At 38.7% G+C, this 16,075-nt stretch overlaps 1 protein-coding gene across 3 annotated transcripts in view; it reads left to right on the top strand.

The window, feature by feature from the left end:
• Positions 1–16,075, top strand: part of LOC149818180 (uncharacterized) — a 42,747-nt gene that overhangs the window by 10,355 nt on the left and 16,317 nt on the right. The window lies entirely within an intron of this gene.

Raw genomic sequence — 16,075 nt, 5'->3', positions numbered from 1 at the left:
AATGTCTCATTATAATCCTGGTCATATTCTTGAGTGAAACCTTTGGCAACAAGGCGTGCCTTGTATCGTTCAATGCTACCATCCGGTTTATATTTAATCTTATATACCCATTTTGAGCCAACAACATTCTTATCTGGAGGACGACCAACTATCTCCCATGTTTGACACTCATAAAATGCATCGATCTCCTCATTCATCGCTTCAATCCATTTATTAGATTGAATAGCTTGACAAAATCCAAGTGGTTCCTCGTGTTTTTCAATCTTGGATAGAAAGATCTGAAAATCTATAGAAAAGTTGTCATAACTTACCCATTTTTCAATAGGATGCCTTATCCTGCCTGATCTTCTAGGTGCCTCTCTGTCATTGGCTAACGCCATATGTTCTTCAGCAGGTATATCTATCTGCTCTTTGGATCTCCGGGTATAAACGTTTCCTTTGTATCTCAGACATTCTGTTTCTGATGCCTTATCTGAAGTCATCTCATCATGTATGCTTTTAGGGGCCAGAGTAGTATGTTCTGCAGCGTGTGAAATGAGCTCTGAGCCATGGATTCTACCAATTAGCAGCTGCATCAATATGATCACGATTGTGATCAGCTTCATTTCCCAGAAAACTATTTTCATTAAAAACAACATTTTTGGAGATTCTGATCTTCTTACTGGCAGTATCATAGCATCTGTAATCCTTGTGTTCATCTGCATAGCCTACAAATTGGCATATAGAGGCTTTGTCCTGAAATTTAGTTATCATGGATTTATCGATATGTACATAACACGTGCATTCAAAAACTCGTAATTCATCATAATCAGGATGTACACCAAAGAGAACATAATAGGGAGATTGATTTTCAAGGATAGACATAGGAAGGCAATTTATCACATGAGTGACAATATGAAAAGCTTTTGTCCAAAGTCCAATAGGCAAGTTACAACCATGCATCATACTCATTGCACTTTCCACAATGTATCTGTGTTTGCGTTCAACAATTCCATTTTGTTGTGGAGTGTACGGGCAAGAAATTCTACGATGTATCCCATTATCTTGGAGAAAATCTAAAAATTCTTTGGAGGAATACTCATCACCTCCATCACATTGGAGAGTTCAAATATTTTGAGAGAATTGGGTTTTGACATAGGCATAAAAATGACGAAAAATAAGGAAAACCTTTGATTTGTGCTTCATAAAGAATATTCAGGTAAAACGAGAGAAACTGTCAATAAAGGATACATAATATTTACTTCCAGAAGAAGAAGGATTGGGAGCTGGGCCCCAAACATCAGAACATATTATCTCAAAAGACATGAAAGTTCTTTTATTTATTTGATGAAAAGGAAGTACATGACTTTTGCAGACCTGACAACTGGGACATACTTTGCCTTTTAACAAAGGTGAAACAAACTCTGAAAGAAAACCGTTGGACATTAATTTTTCAATAAAGACTTGACTACAATGACCAAGACGAGAATGCCAAATATCTGACTTATTACATTTGGATATACTTAGAATGGTTTTGGAGACATGATCTGACTTGGGCTTCAGGACACTGGCGGCTAGATCTTCATTGAAGATATACATGTTGCCACGTCGCTCTCCTTTATCGAACATCTCCTTTGTTTGAAGATTCTTGACAAAGACAGAAGTAGGAGTAAATTCCACAGATGAATTGGTAGAGTCAACAAGCTTAGAAACAGAGACAATGTTTTTCTTAATGTTTGGTGCATGAACAACATCAGATAAAAGAATGTATGAAGACTCGGACAAAGGGATGAGGACGTTGCCTATGTTTGAAATAGGGTGGTGAGTCCCATCTCCAATTACAATATTAGATTTGCCAAAATAGGGAGTCAAAGTAGAAAACTTACCTGCATTGCCAGTGACATGAGCTGCTGCCTCAGAGTCTACATATCATATTCCATCATCGTTCTGTTTCAGATTCAAGTTGGCCATAGCAGATAAGAGAAGATCCTTAGCATCATCACTGACCCAAAAAGTACCTGCAGTTCCTAATGTAGCAACATTTCTATTGTTTTGTGTTCTATTACGATTTTGTGGGTTGAACCAGCAGTTGACTTTGATGTGACCTCGTTTGTTGCACTGGTAGCATGTGGGAACATTATTTGAAAAGCTGGCAGTGGAATTTGGAGTAGGTAGCAATCCACGTCCTCCCTGGATTTGGGCTCCCCTGCCTCTACCACGCCCTCCTCGTGCACGATCAACAAACGTCCCTGTGACAAGAATCTCATGCGTAGATGATTGCCCTGCTGAAGCATCAGATATGCTTTTCAAAGACATCTCGTACTGGAAGAGTTTAGCACGTAATTCCTCAAAACTGGGCAACAAAGGCAAGCATAATAAAGAAGTGACAAGTACATGATACTCTGATCTCAGGGCATTCAGTGTTTGTTGCACCTTTTCTTTATCTGACACTGGATATCCAAAAATGGCTAATTGATCTGTGATACTTTTGACTTGGTTTAAAAATTCAATAATGGTCATTGCTCCCTTCTTTAAAAGCTGAAATTCACGCTTAAGAAACAACACCTTAGCCTCTGATATCTGAGAGTAGGTCTGAGCTAAAGTCTCCCACAATACTTTAGATGTGCAATCATTAGAAATAGAAACCAAAACTTCTTGCGACAGTGTGGAAGTGATGTACGTGACAAGAGCCTGATCACGTTTCATCCAGGCAATAAAAACAGGATTGCGAATGATGCTTGACATTCCTCCATCCTCTTTTGCTTCGGTTGTGACAAATTCCGGAAGCATTGGAGTGGAGCCATCCAAATGACCTGAAAGATCTTGACTGCGAATAAAATGGGTAATATGCCTTTTCTAAGTCAAATAGTTATTTGTATTCAGTTTTTCCGAAACTAGCTGTCCCAAGAAATTGGAAGAAAGACCAAAATTGCCTGAAGTATCCATTTGTAGGCTTATGAAAATAAAGAATAAAGTGACACAGCTTATGACAGAAACAATCTAGACTGTTATCATAAAATGATGCAGCTTATGATCTATGACAGAAAGTGGTACCAAAAGAAATGAACTCAGCCTTTTGTGTAAATTGTGAATGAATGGAGAAGAAGAAGACGTGACCAGCAGTTGCTTGTGTGAATTAAGAAAAGGAGATGAAGTCACGAGGAATAAGAAGAACTCGGCCTTTTTTTTTTTTTGCGTGAACTAGGAGAGAAAAAAAACTGTTGTGCATGAAACAAGGTGTAATACAGGAAACGAGGGAAGATCTGAATTTATTTCAGATCAGTTGGAACACACACAACAGATCTGGATGTCTTTCAGATCTGCGATATAGATAGTTAATCGTTGCTGGAAAAGAAAAGGTGCAGGGGACAAATCATGTAGTCGACGATGATAGAAAAGGAATAGGGGAATAGGAAGATAACCTGATTCACGTGGATTGATTCACGTCACTGAGGAAGACCAGATTCACGTGTTCTGAAAAGAACGAGAACTTGGCATTTTTTTTTTGCAGTTTTGAGGAGAAGATCTAATTCACGTGGACTGATTCACGTCCCTGAGGAATACCTTATTCACGTGTTCTGAAGAGAACGAGGAGAACTCGGCTTTTGCTGAAGCAGATCTTGGCTAGTTCACGTAGACTGATGTCAAGGAAGAGAACTTGGCTTTTCATGTCCCTGAGGAAGGTCCTTTTACGCCCAGAAATACAGCGTGCTCTGATACCATGTGAAAACTGCCTTGAGCACTCGTGTTTGGTGAAGGAAACGATGGGGAAGAGAGAGAGAGAGAGAGAGAGAGAGAGAGAGAGAGAGAGAGCTCTTCTTGAGAAATCGGCATTTTTTTTTTTGCATTTCCGTAAACTTTTTTGGTTACTGCAACACTAATACATCATTAACTTAATAGGGTTACAATATTTTACAAGGACGAAACTGCCCTGTATTAGTAATTCATATTACATTAAACTACAAAACATGTATGTGCTGTATCAGATATGGATCCTTTACTGGATCCATATCCCCATATCTGTTCCATGTTCTAATAGGAACAAATTTTGGCTTATGGTGTACTCAAAAGTTATGTAAGATAAACAACTCTTCCTCACAACATGGTAGAGGACAGGAGGATCAGTTTACGGAAATGTTGTAAAAAGCGTTGAGGCGTAGCGAAGCGTTCCACCAAAAATGAAACTAGGCATAAAGCATAAGCCTCAAAAATGTATTTTTAAAAACTTTTTAAAAAATATCTAAAAATACAAATAAATAAAAAATGCTTTATTCATGAAGCAACAACCAATATAAAATATGAAATATCAAATAAATACCAAAAAATATGAGAATAACATGTAAAACAATAAAAGTAACATTAACACAACAACTTGATCTATCTAAGTATCTAACAAATAATATATGAGCATTCAATGAAAATTTAACAAAATCACTAACAATCAAATTCCTCAACATCATCATATAATGCACACAAATTCATCTAAAGTTCTAAACAAACATTAAACTAATATAATATTTCATGCATGCTTATTTGAAAAATTAGCTCTATCACACTACTAAAATCACACATGATAATCCATATCTACACTTAGTCTCACAAACAAAAAAAACAAACATTTTCATTTAACAAAAAAATTATTTTTAATTTCCATGGTCTAACAGTCAATTACACGTGCATACACAGTCACATGCATATTTGGAAATAATTACATAAACTGAAAGTAACAATTTAACATGTACGATTTTTATATAAACAAACTAAAGCATAAACAAACTAACAAAATTGACATATACAAATTTTATACACAGTCAATTAATTGCAAAAAAATTCAGTCATTAAGAAAATGAAAAAGATAGATGGAAGGAGAAGAAGAACTAAAGAAGTAGAAGAAGAAGGAGAAGAACTGAAGAAGAAAAGGAAGGAGGGAAGAAGAAAGAAGGGAACAAGAAAAAATGAAAGAAATAAGAGAGGAAGAAGAAGCAGAAGGGAAGAAGAAAGAAGAGAAGAAGGAGAAAAACGAAAGAAGAGAAGAGAGAGAGAGAGAGAGAGAGAGAGAGAGTACTCTTATTCTTCTTCTTTCAGCAGGAGAGAGAGGAGGGTACGTACCTCTTCATCTTCTTCTGGCAGAGGAGAGAGAGAGAAAGAGAGAGGAGTGCCCTAACTCATCGGGCCTCCCCTATTTTTTTTTTCTACTTACTAGATTTGAGTCAAGCCAGGGCTTTGATCCCATTTGACTCAATCAATTTGAGGCGTGCGCCTCAGCCTGAGACGTGCCTCACCTCAAGGCGTATGCCTCAAGGCCTATAAGGTGCATGCCTTGGTCCTTTTGCGATACACACACGCCTCAAGGCACAAAAGGGCTTTGCCTTGAGGTGAAGCGCACTTTTTGTGCCTTGAAGCATGTTTTTAACAACACGGGTTTACAGTCTTTGATTTAGAAGCGTCATGAGATCACCATATGCAGTACATGGAGCATTCTTGGCGTGACATGGTAGTGTTTGTGCGATGACAATCGCCAATGCACTGCACCTAATTAGTTAATAGAAATATTAATTTGAACTTGGAAGCTGGATGCCTAATATTTTTATTAGATAAAGAAAATATCAAGAAAGGTTTTCTTGGAAAATTTAAAAAATGTTTTCTTAGGAAAAAAAAAATAAAAGCTCTAAGGGATTTATAAAACAAAAATAAAAAGGTGAAAAATAATGTTTTAGGAAAATATTGTGCTAATAGTGTTATGTGTTCATTTAAATGATATTTTGAAGCTTTTATTTTCAAAGTATCCATGGGACACATGATAAATTGAAATGCCACATGCATATACCAGTTGGTTAATAAGGCAGATGGTAGATTAGTTAAAAGCATAGTCATGCCTCAGCTATATCTTGCTGAGGCAATATCTTGAGATATTATAAGATTTTCTATAACATGTTGGGAAAATCTCAACATTTTAAAAAATAGAAAAAATATAAAAATAATTCAAAATATGAAAATAATATGCACACACACAAATATATACATACATAAATACGTGCATGCAATGAAACATAAAAAAACTAAGAACAATTTATAAAAGGATGCCTACCTTTTGGCATATTCACAAGCAAGCACCTAATGTTTTGAATATTATAACTAACAGCCCAAAATTTGAAAGTAATGTTCAAACTGATGCTTCAGGTTAACGCAATTAGTCTAACACTGGTTTAAGATGCGGTTAGTGATATCAAAACACATAATTGCCCCACCTTCACATTTCTCTCAATGGAGTGGATTTCCGATCGACGAACTTGCAGCAATGGATTTTAACAATCTCTCTCAATGGCGGAGATGCAGGGTCGAGGTGCCCTAGAAAGCTCCTACTTCCCATGTATGTAACCTATATCATACCTATGGTATACGAGGATATGGCCATGACCATCCTTCTCCATTGCCATTGCATGATTCACCAAACTATCCTCTTCCTAACTGAAACCCCAATTTAATGGGAATGCCATCCCCATTCCGTCGTTTGCAACTCTTGCCCTCTTTGCCAATCATCAATATCATTATAACCATCACCACCACCATCATCATAGTCGGATATTGTTACCATCATTCTGTGCAAATGCAGGTGCTAGTGTAATTTATCATCCTCTACAACTCTTCTTGCAGCCTACCCATCTTCACCAACATCTTCATATGTTCATTTAGAGAGGTAGCAACATCACCCACCCTTATTCATCTTCTCATTGTTCTTGTGCCTTTTGATCTAATTTTCTATCTTTGAATATTGGTACTCAGAAAGGATGACACCGAATAAGAGGGATGATGATGAACTTGGGATGTTCCAAGATGATATTCCTCGTGCTTCGTCATCATCCCATCATCATCAACATCATAACTAAGTCACATGGGTGCAGGTGCGGCACTTTAAAAAACCTAGGGTGCGGGGGTGCGGCATGGCAAAAATGTAAATATATATATATATATATATATATATATATATATATATATATATATATAATTTTGAAGTTTTAACAGTTAACATTATTATAATATCATTCATTATCCATACAATATATCAACCTAAATATCAATCAAATAAGTAAAGCAGTTACATAAATCAACCTAAATATCGATCAAATAAGTAAAACAGAAAAGAACTAAATTACATACCAAAAGTAATGGATCTTAATAATTTTCTTCTTCGTCATCAAATGCATCATTAGAAGGAAGACTATGCTCAGATAAATCCATGTTTGTCATGTTGAAATCATAGTCTCCCTCGAAGTCACACTCTTCTGGGTTTACATCCCAAAATTTAGATGTTCCTTGTTTGCGTTACAAACGCAATTTGAAAATGTTAAATACAATAAAAATATATTTAAATGAAAAATGAAAAAATAAATAATCAAATAATTAAGAGAGCAAATTAGTACATGTATTCATCATTAGTTTGCGAAAGTAGTCAAAGATTTGAATGAACATATACTAAATCCTCTGTACGCTTGCTTGTGAGTTTGTTTCTCTTCATGTTGTGGATTTGAGAATATATGCTTCAATTTCTTTCACAACAAGATGAACTAACTGTTAAGAAGACATATTTGGATTGGATCAGATCTTGATCCAATCCATAACACCGCCTAAGGCACGCGCCTCTAGGCGGTGGCATACTTGTAATTACATTCCTTTTTTATTATGTATTTTGTAAAATGTACATTTTGAGTATAAATAGAATGATACAAAGGGGGAGAAGCATTCTGCGCCCCTACTTTATCTCTCCTCTCTTCCTCTCTCTCAGGTTTTCCTATTTCCCTCTCTATCTCTCTTGTTACAGCCCACATATATCAAAATCTTACATGGTATCAGAGCCAGGTTCGGGCTGAAGACATATCGTGCGGGATCTCTCTCTTGATCGTAAGTTCCTCTCTCCCAAAATCCCTAAACCTCTCTCCTTCTTGCCGTGAATCCCTCTTTCTCCCAAATAACCCTATTTCTCCTCTTCTTCTTCTTTCTTACCGTGAAGATCTCCTCTTACTCCGAAAACACCATCTGTTTTTTGTCTCCACTATGCCCTAATTTCTGCCCTAATTTTCAATCCGCCCCTAATTTTCTCAAATTTTGCCCTAATTTTGCCCTAAATCCCAAATTCGTCTATTTTTATCTTAAATCCCTCTATGGCTGCCCTCTCTTCCAGCTTTCTTTCTCAACTTATCTCTCAAAAACTCAATCAAACCAATTATTTGACGTGGAAACGTCAAATTATCCCCTTTATCAAGAGTCATCGGCTTTATGGCCACATTGATGGCTCTCTTCCTGCACCACCTGAGTTCAATGTGACTGATGTGAAGAATGCTGCCGGGGAAGTTGAAAGCACATTAACTGAGCCTAATCCAGATTATGATACATGGACGACACATGATCAAGCTCTTGTTGCTTATATTACATCAACCCTTTCAGATGAAGTGCTCGCAGGGATTGATGATGATCTCACTGCAATAGAGTTGTGGCAGGCCTTAGCCACAACATATTCCCAAATTTCTGAAGCCCGATTTCTTCAACTTAAGAGGCAATTTCAAGATTGCAAGCGTGGTACTAGATCAGTTTTGGAGTTTATGACTGAACTGAAGAATATTAGCGATCAACTGGCCATTGTGGGACACCCTATTAACGATAAAGACAAAGTTCAACAAGTCCTAAGTGGGTTGGGACCTGATTTCGATGTCTTCTGTACTGCTTTAGAGGTGTTGCCTTCCCTTCCCTCATTTGAAGATCTCAAGGCAAAACTGCTTCAACATGAAGCCAGCCGATTGCAACGTCAGGACTTATTGCCGCATGGTCAACACAATGTTCTTGTTACAAACACTTATTCTCATCCAGGGAATCGTGCTAGAGGGTTCTATGTGCAACCAGGGACGGGAAGAGGAATCCTTCCTACTCCTCAGGCTACCACACAGGGCAATATCCCACGGAGGATCCCTACTTGTTTTTATTGTAACAAAAAGGGACACGTAAAGTCTGAGTGTTGGCACAATCCGCAGAACAAAGGCAAAGGGGTTCGACGCGATAACACGCAGACGAGCTCACATGTGCCAGGCAACTATATTCCTCCAGATGTGCAACAAATTCTTATGACTGCTATGTCCAAGATCAATTTTAAACAGAATGAGGAAGGAACTTGGTATGTGGACTCTGGTGCAGCAACTCATGTGACTGATAATGCAGGTAAACTTTCTAGTGATCTCCCTTATTTAGCTCAAGGCTCAGTTGTTACAGGAGATGGATCCCATCATAAGATATCCCACATTGGAAATGCACAAGTGTCTTTGTCTCACTGTTCTTTACCCTTGAAAAATGTTCTAGTTGTTCCAAATATCAAGAAAAATATTATTTCTGTCTCTAAGCTTATTGATGATTCTAATTCCTCTGTTGAATTTACTCCATCTTCTGTTTATGTCAAGGATGCTCGAACCAAGAAGACATTCGCTGAGGGTGTTCGCAAGGGCAACATGTACGTTCTTGAGGAAGCTCCAACAGTGTCTGCGTCAAGTGTCTCTGTTCCGTCTTCTCCTAGTCCTCATCCTGTTGCTTTAACAGAGTATGATAGGTCATTCATTTGGCATGGCCGTTTAGGTCATTGCAGTCATTCTTTTATTCGTGATCTTGTTAAGAATGGGTTCATCTCCAAGTCCGGTCTGAGTCCTGCCAATGAGTCAGACATGTGCTCTAATTGTCATATTTGTAAGAGCCATGCCTTGCCTTTTCAGTTGATAAATAAACGAGCTTCCAAATTATTTGAGACAATATATTCTGATGTTTGGGGACCAGCTCCTCTTTCTTCTTCTTCTGGGAGCAAATATTATGTTGTTTTTATTGATTCTTACTCTCGATACACTTGGATTTATTTTATGAAGCATAAATCCGAAGTGTTTCACTTGTTTACTCAATTTCATGCCTTAGTCCGCAACAAATACTCCTCTAATATTGTGCATTTCCAATGTGATGGTGGGGGAGAATTTATCTCAAAAGAATTTACTGAGTACTTACTAAATCATGGGATCACTAGACAGATTTTCTGTCCACATACACCTCAACAAAATGGCATAGCAGAGAGAAAACACAGACATATAGTTGAATCTGCATTAAGCATGTTACATAATACTGGCATCCCCATGACTCTTTGGACTGAAGCTTTCCATACTGTCGTATATATCATCAATCGTTTGCCATTGTCATTACTTGAAGGAAACTCTCCATATTTCCTTTTACATCATGAACACCCTGATTACAATGTGCTGCGGGTTTTTGGGTGTATTTGTTATGTTCATGTTGATGTCTCTTTACGAAACAAATTTCAGGATCGGGCTATTATGTGCAGATTTATTGGTTATTCTGACAGTTATAAAGGGTATAGATGTTACAATCCCAAAACTGGGCGTGTACACATTTCCCGTCATGTTGTTTTTGATGAACTCAGATTCAAGGACTCGACAGACACATTTGTGGAATCCAATGCTGACCCTCAGTCTTATGATCCATGGCTAAGTGCTGAAATCTTATCTCCACAGGGTGATCCACATCAATCTTCGGCTCCAATATGTCATGACACTTCCTTTGTCTCATCCCAAGTTGATTCAGAACCATCCACATGTGATCCTCGACCATCTGGTTATTTTTCAGGGATGACTTATAGTAGAAGGCTTCCCTCTATCCGTGCTTCAGACACAACCGATGTTCTTCCACGCAGATCAGAACGGGTGAGACATCCAATTGACAGGTGGGTCAGCTATGACAATTTTTCTTTAGATTTTCAGATCTTTATGACAGAGGTGAACAAAAATGAGGAGCCCAAGAGTTATGATCAAGCCTCTCAAGATAGACGTTGGATTGATGCCATGAATGAGGAGATGTCTGCCTTGCATGAATGTCAAACTTGGGCTCTTGTTCCTCGACCAGACGGGAAAAATGTAGTGAGTTCCAAATGGGTTTATAAGATTAAATATAAACCCGATGGCAGTGTTGATCGATACAAAGCCCGTCTTGTTGCCAGAGGATTCACTCAACAGTATGGTGAGGATTATGATGAAACTTTCAGTCCAGTTGTCAAGATGGGGACAATACGAGTTATTCTTTCACTGGCAGTGTCACATGGATGGCCTTTATATCAGTTGGATGTGAAGAATGCATTTCTTCATGGCTATTTGAAAGAAGAAGTATATATGGAGCAACCTCCAGGGTATGCATCAAGTGATCCTACTCAATGGGTTTGCAAACTACAAAAGTCATTATATGGGCTCAAACAAGCATCTAGATCATGGTTTGACAGGTTCTCTCTCCATATTCAGCAGGCTGGTTTCACTCGAAGCGCTCTTGATCATTCTTTATTCTTATATCGGTCAGGTGAAACTGTAACTTGGCTTCTCATATATGTGGATGATATAGTACTCACGGGAAACTCTTCCTCTCATATCGCTCATGTTAAAGAGGTCCTACAAGAGGCTTTTAAAATGAAAGATCTTGGCGAGCTACGATACTTCTTGGGGGTTGAACTTGATAGAAAGGATAATGAGATGACTCTCACTCAACATAAGTATGCTCTTGACATATTAAACAAGGCAGGGATGTCGCAGTGCAAACCCATAAATACTCCCAGTGTTCTTAACTCCAAGTTGCGTGCTCTTGATGGAAGTGATGCATATCCTAATCCTCGGTTTTATCGAAGTATTGTTGGCATGTTGCAATACCTCACTTTTACCCGTCCTGACATAGTATATGCAGTGAACCAGGTCTCTCAATTCATGCATGCTCCCACAAAAGAGCATATGGAAGCAGTTAAGCGGATTTTACGCTATCTCAAAGCTACTATTGGAGATGGCCTCGTTTACACAAGGTCCTCAAATGTCTTGGATGGACATCATCTTTATACCTATACTGATGCTGACTGGGGGGGTGATCCAGATGAGAGACGATCTGTTTCGGGTTATTGTGTTTTTCTTGACTCCAATCTCGTCTGTTGGAGTAGCAAAAGACAACGGGCCATTTGCAAGTCAAGCACAGAAGCAGAATATAGAGCCATGGCTGCCGGCACTGCTAAAGTTGCATGGTTACGACACCTCCTTGGAGAACTCTTACTTCCCATTGCCAGCTCCTCCTTTCTTTGTGATAATCAGAGTGCTATTAAAATGGCTTTCAATCCCATCTCTCACAGTCGTACCAAGCACATAGAGATTGATCAACATTTCATTCGTCAAAAGGTTGAAGACGGGGTCATTTCTCCAACATATATTCCTACATCACAACAGGTGGCGGACTTGTTTACTAAAGGATTTACAGGCGAGCACTTCTGGACTTTGAAGAACAAGTTGTGCATGATTCATCCCCATGCCCAACTTGAGGGGGGCTGTTAAGAAGACACATTTGGATTGGATCAGATCTTGATCCAATCCATAACACCGCCTAATGCACGCGCCTCTAGGCGGTGGCATACTTGTAATTACATTCCTTTTTTATTATGTATTTTGTAAAATGTACATTTTGAGTATAAATAGAATGATACAAAGGGGGAGAAGCATTCTGCGCCCCTACTTTATCTCTCCTCTCTTCCTCTCTCTCAAGTTTTCCTATTTCCCTCTCTATCTCTCTCTCTTGTTACAACCCACATATATCAAAATCTTACACTAACAAGTTGCATTAGCAATCGTAATGCAAGATGTTGGAGAAGAGGTGTTTCTGATCCAAATGTTGACTACCATGTGATAGGATCTATGCTATCCTCCTCTCTCGCGAATAATGCTGGTTCATATAATCTCGAAGATAAAAAAATTTCAAACTCTTGTGTGACTTGATTTAGAAGATATGCTTCAGGAAAAAGTCTTATCATACACATATTTCTATGTCTTGATAGTTCTGGGTCTAGATTTGGAGGGACACGACCAATACCACTTGCTTGCCACTTTTTTGCATAATATTTTGGATTAAGAGAATGTGTCGTGCAATGCAAATTTGTGTTGCTCTTATCCCATCTTTTGACTAAAATTGAATGAATATGGTTAAAAAATTCTGAATCATCCAATGCAGGATTTTTTTTCTTCATGCTTAAAAACAACAACTTGTATTTTTTCAATCATATTATCTCACATTTCATAAACTCTGTGAAACATGGGCTCATCCTTATTAACTTCTCTCAACATTTTCCAAATAGGTTGGGTAAATTGAAGAAAGTATACTACTTTGTCCCAAAACTCATTATCAACAATGAATTTCTTAATTTCTTGAGCCTTGACATTATCATCAGTACAATAGAATGTCTAATTTTCATCAGTTACCATGCTAACCAAAACATTCTTAACTTTTTTAATCCTCTTCACCATCACAATGATGGACGCAAAATGTGTTTCAGCGACCTTCAACAATTTCAAGTCAGAATGCCTATTAAATATAACATTAGCACGATGGTGATTAACAACAAAATTTCTAATGCTTTTGACATTTCTTTCTAAATCTTCAATCTATGAACATAAAACATATGCTTGTGAATTTTCTTCTTCTTTGGGGTTGCATATGCTCTTTAAGGCCAGATTTAAGTTGTGTGCTACACAAGGAGTCCAAAAAATATGAGGGCAGTCACTCTCCAAACTCAACGCTGCACTTTTACAAACTGGAGCGTTGTCTGTAATAATTTGTACAACATTCTGATCACCCACTTCTTTTATGACTTCTATAAACAACCCCTTCAAATACTCTGCATTTTTATATTCTCCAGATGCGTCAACTGCTTTGAAGAATACTGGGCCACTAAGCGAAGAAGCAATGAAATTGATCATCCACCTTTGAATATCTGTCCATCCATCAGACACACTAGAAACTCCATTTTGCTCTCATGAATTTTTTTTAATCTCCAACAACCTCTCCATATTTGCCCTCTCTTCCGCAAGAAGTGTGGTTCGTATTTTTTCTGAGCTTGGAGACATGTAGCCACTCAAATTACAATTTGCCATGGATGTTACTAAATCCTTCCAATAAGGATTTCTAGCCGCATTAAATGGGAGTGAACTGGAATAAAAATACCTCTCAACTTTTCTATCCAATTCTTCTTTTCCATAAATATTGAATGCCGCTTATATCATTCATCTACCTTCTACATTTACTTTTCCTTTTTTTTTTCAGTATCTTCTTGATGGCTTACAAATGACACACTAACTGCACAAGAATCAGTCATTGTCTTTCTCTTCTCATATTCTTATTGTCTTCGTATTGCCTCATCAACTTTTCTACATCCTGAAATGCCATGTCCTTGTACTTTCAACAAATGAGCATTCACTCTTGTGTAAGACCCAACAAAATCTCTTTCACAGAGAGTGCATCAAAATCTCTTGTTTCCACCACCTCCTTCTCCAGTTTTTGCTAGTTTATCTACATGTACCCATAGTGGCCCCACCTCATCAGTTCCACTATAACTATCACCAAAACTAGTAGCAGAACTCAAATGTTGGGATGTGGATGACGCAAGTCCTTTCCCTTTATCCGTCCGTCATTTTTATCCTGAAAACACAAAAGAAAAACACATTCAAAATTTCAAATCAATTATATAAACATTATCTTGATAATATATATATATATATATCCAGCCAAAAACAGGGAGGTACTCAACCCCTCCCCTGAAATAAGAGGGAGCAGGGAAGGGGGCTCGACCCCTCCCCTGCCGAAAACAGAGGGAGCAGGGGGGGGGGGGGGGGGGAGGGGCTCAACCCCTCCCTTGCCGACCCAACAAAAGAGCGAGAGGGGGGGCTCGGCCCCTCTCCTGCCGAAAACAGGGAAGGGTCGATCCCCTCCTTTGTCGAAATCATAGGGAGCAGGGGGGGCTCGACCCCTCCCTTGCCGACCCAACAAGAGAGCTAGAGGGAGTAGGCGGGGGGGGGGGTCAGCCCCTTCCTTGCTGACCCAACATGAGAGCGAGAGGGAGCAGGGGGGCTCAGACCCTCCATTGCCGACACAAGAAGAGAGAGAGAGAGAGAGGGTACCTGCGATGAGAGAGAGGAGGAGGTGGCGTCAGGAGGACTCGAGTTGAGCTGCGGGGGAGAGGAGAGGAGATTAGGGCATTTTTTTTGCCCTAATCCTCCTTTTTCATCGGGTTTTTTTTAACGTCCAAAAAATTGGACCAAAATGATCCTCGATGCGTTGACCGCACCCAGGGCCGTGTTGACTACACCCGGTGCTGCACTCGCGCCCGCGTCGTGTCGATGCGGGTGCGGCACCTGCTTTGCCGAGTCCGTCGACGCGGGCGCGACACTTGCTTTGCCGAGTCCCTGTGACTTAGCATCATAATCATCATGGTGTGCTATCATGGTCATGATTCATGAGTGACCAAGGAACATCATTTGGCGGATGCTGAAGAAACTGGGTGTAGGCCCTGTAGGGCAACTTTATTACCTATGTCACATGGATATGGATGCAGGAGCAGACACGATGCATATACACTTGGTACAATGCAATAATTTTAAAAAAGTAGAACACGGGGATACGGCCGTACACACATAGATGTATGTATGTATAAAACAATGATTCTAGATCACTACCAAATAATGAAACAAAGTTGAAATTGACATGTAATGTAATTGATGACAAATTTTAAAAGAAAAATGAACTCAAGTGAATACAAAATAAGTAAATCAGATTATAAAAGGAAATAGATAAAGCTAATAACGCAATGTTAACTGTGTGAGAAACTGGTTTGAGTATGTCCATGAAGTGTTCGGGTGTCGTGTCGTGTTGATGCAGGATACACATGCCAAGTGAAGTGTCCATGTGACAGTTTATTTGACAGTAAAAAGGAAACATAGGCGTTTGGATTTTTTTCTATCAAAGGAAAAAAGGTAATTTATATGTTAGATAATCGTCTACTTCACCCAGCTCAACCCAGGTGGTGATTTGAAATCAAATTTCTTAGCCCAGGCAGTTAGTTATAATATTAAACAGAAGGCAACTCTTCGTAAATACTCCAACAGATAGGTGCCTTATTGTAAATTGTTCAAAAACTAATATGGTTCATACTGGTCCATAATTTAGTTAGGACAACTGATCTCTCTCTCTCTCTCTATATATATATATATATGTG

This window comes from Nuphar pumila, chromosome 13, assembly GCF_984573655.1.
Source record: "Nuphar pumila chromosome 13, dmNupPumi1.hap1.1, whole genome shotgun sequence".
NCBI lineage: Eukaryota > Viridiplantae > Streptophyta > Magnoliopsida > Nymphaeales > Nymphaeaceae > Nuphar > Nuphar pumila.
Note: the sequence above shows the minus strand (reverse complement) of the source record. Positions and strands in the feature narration are given on the sequence as shown.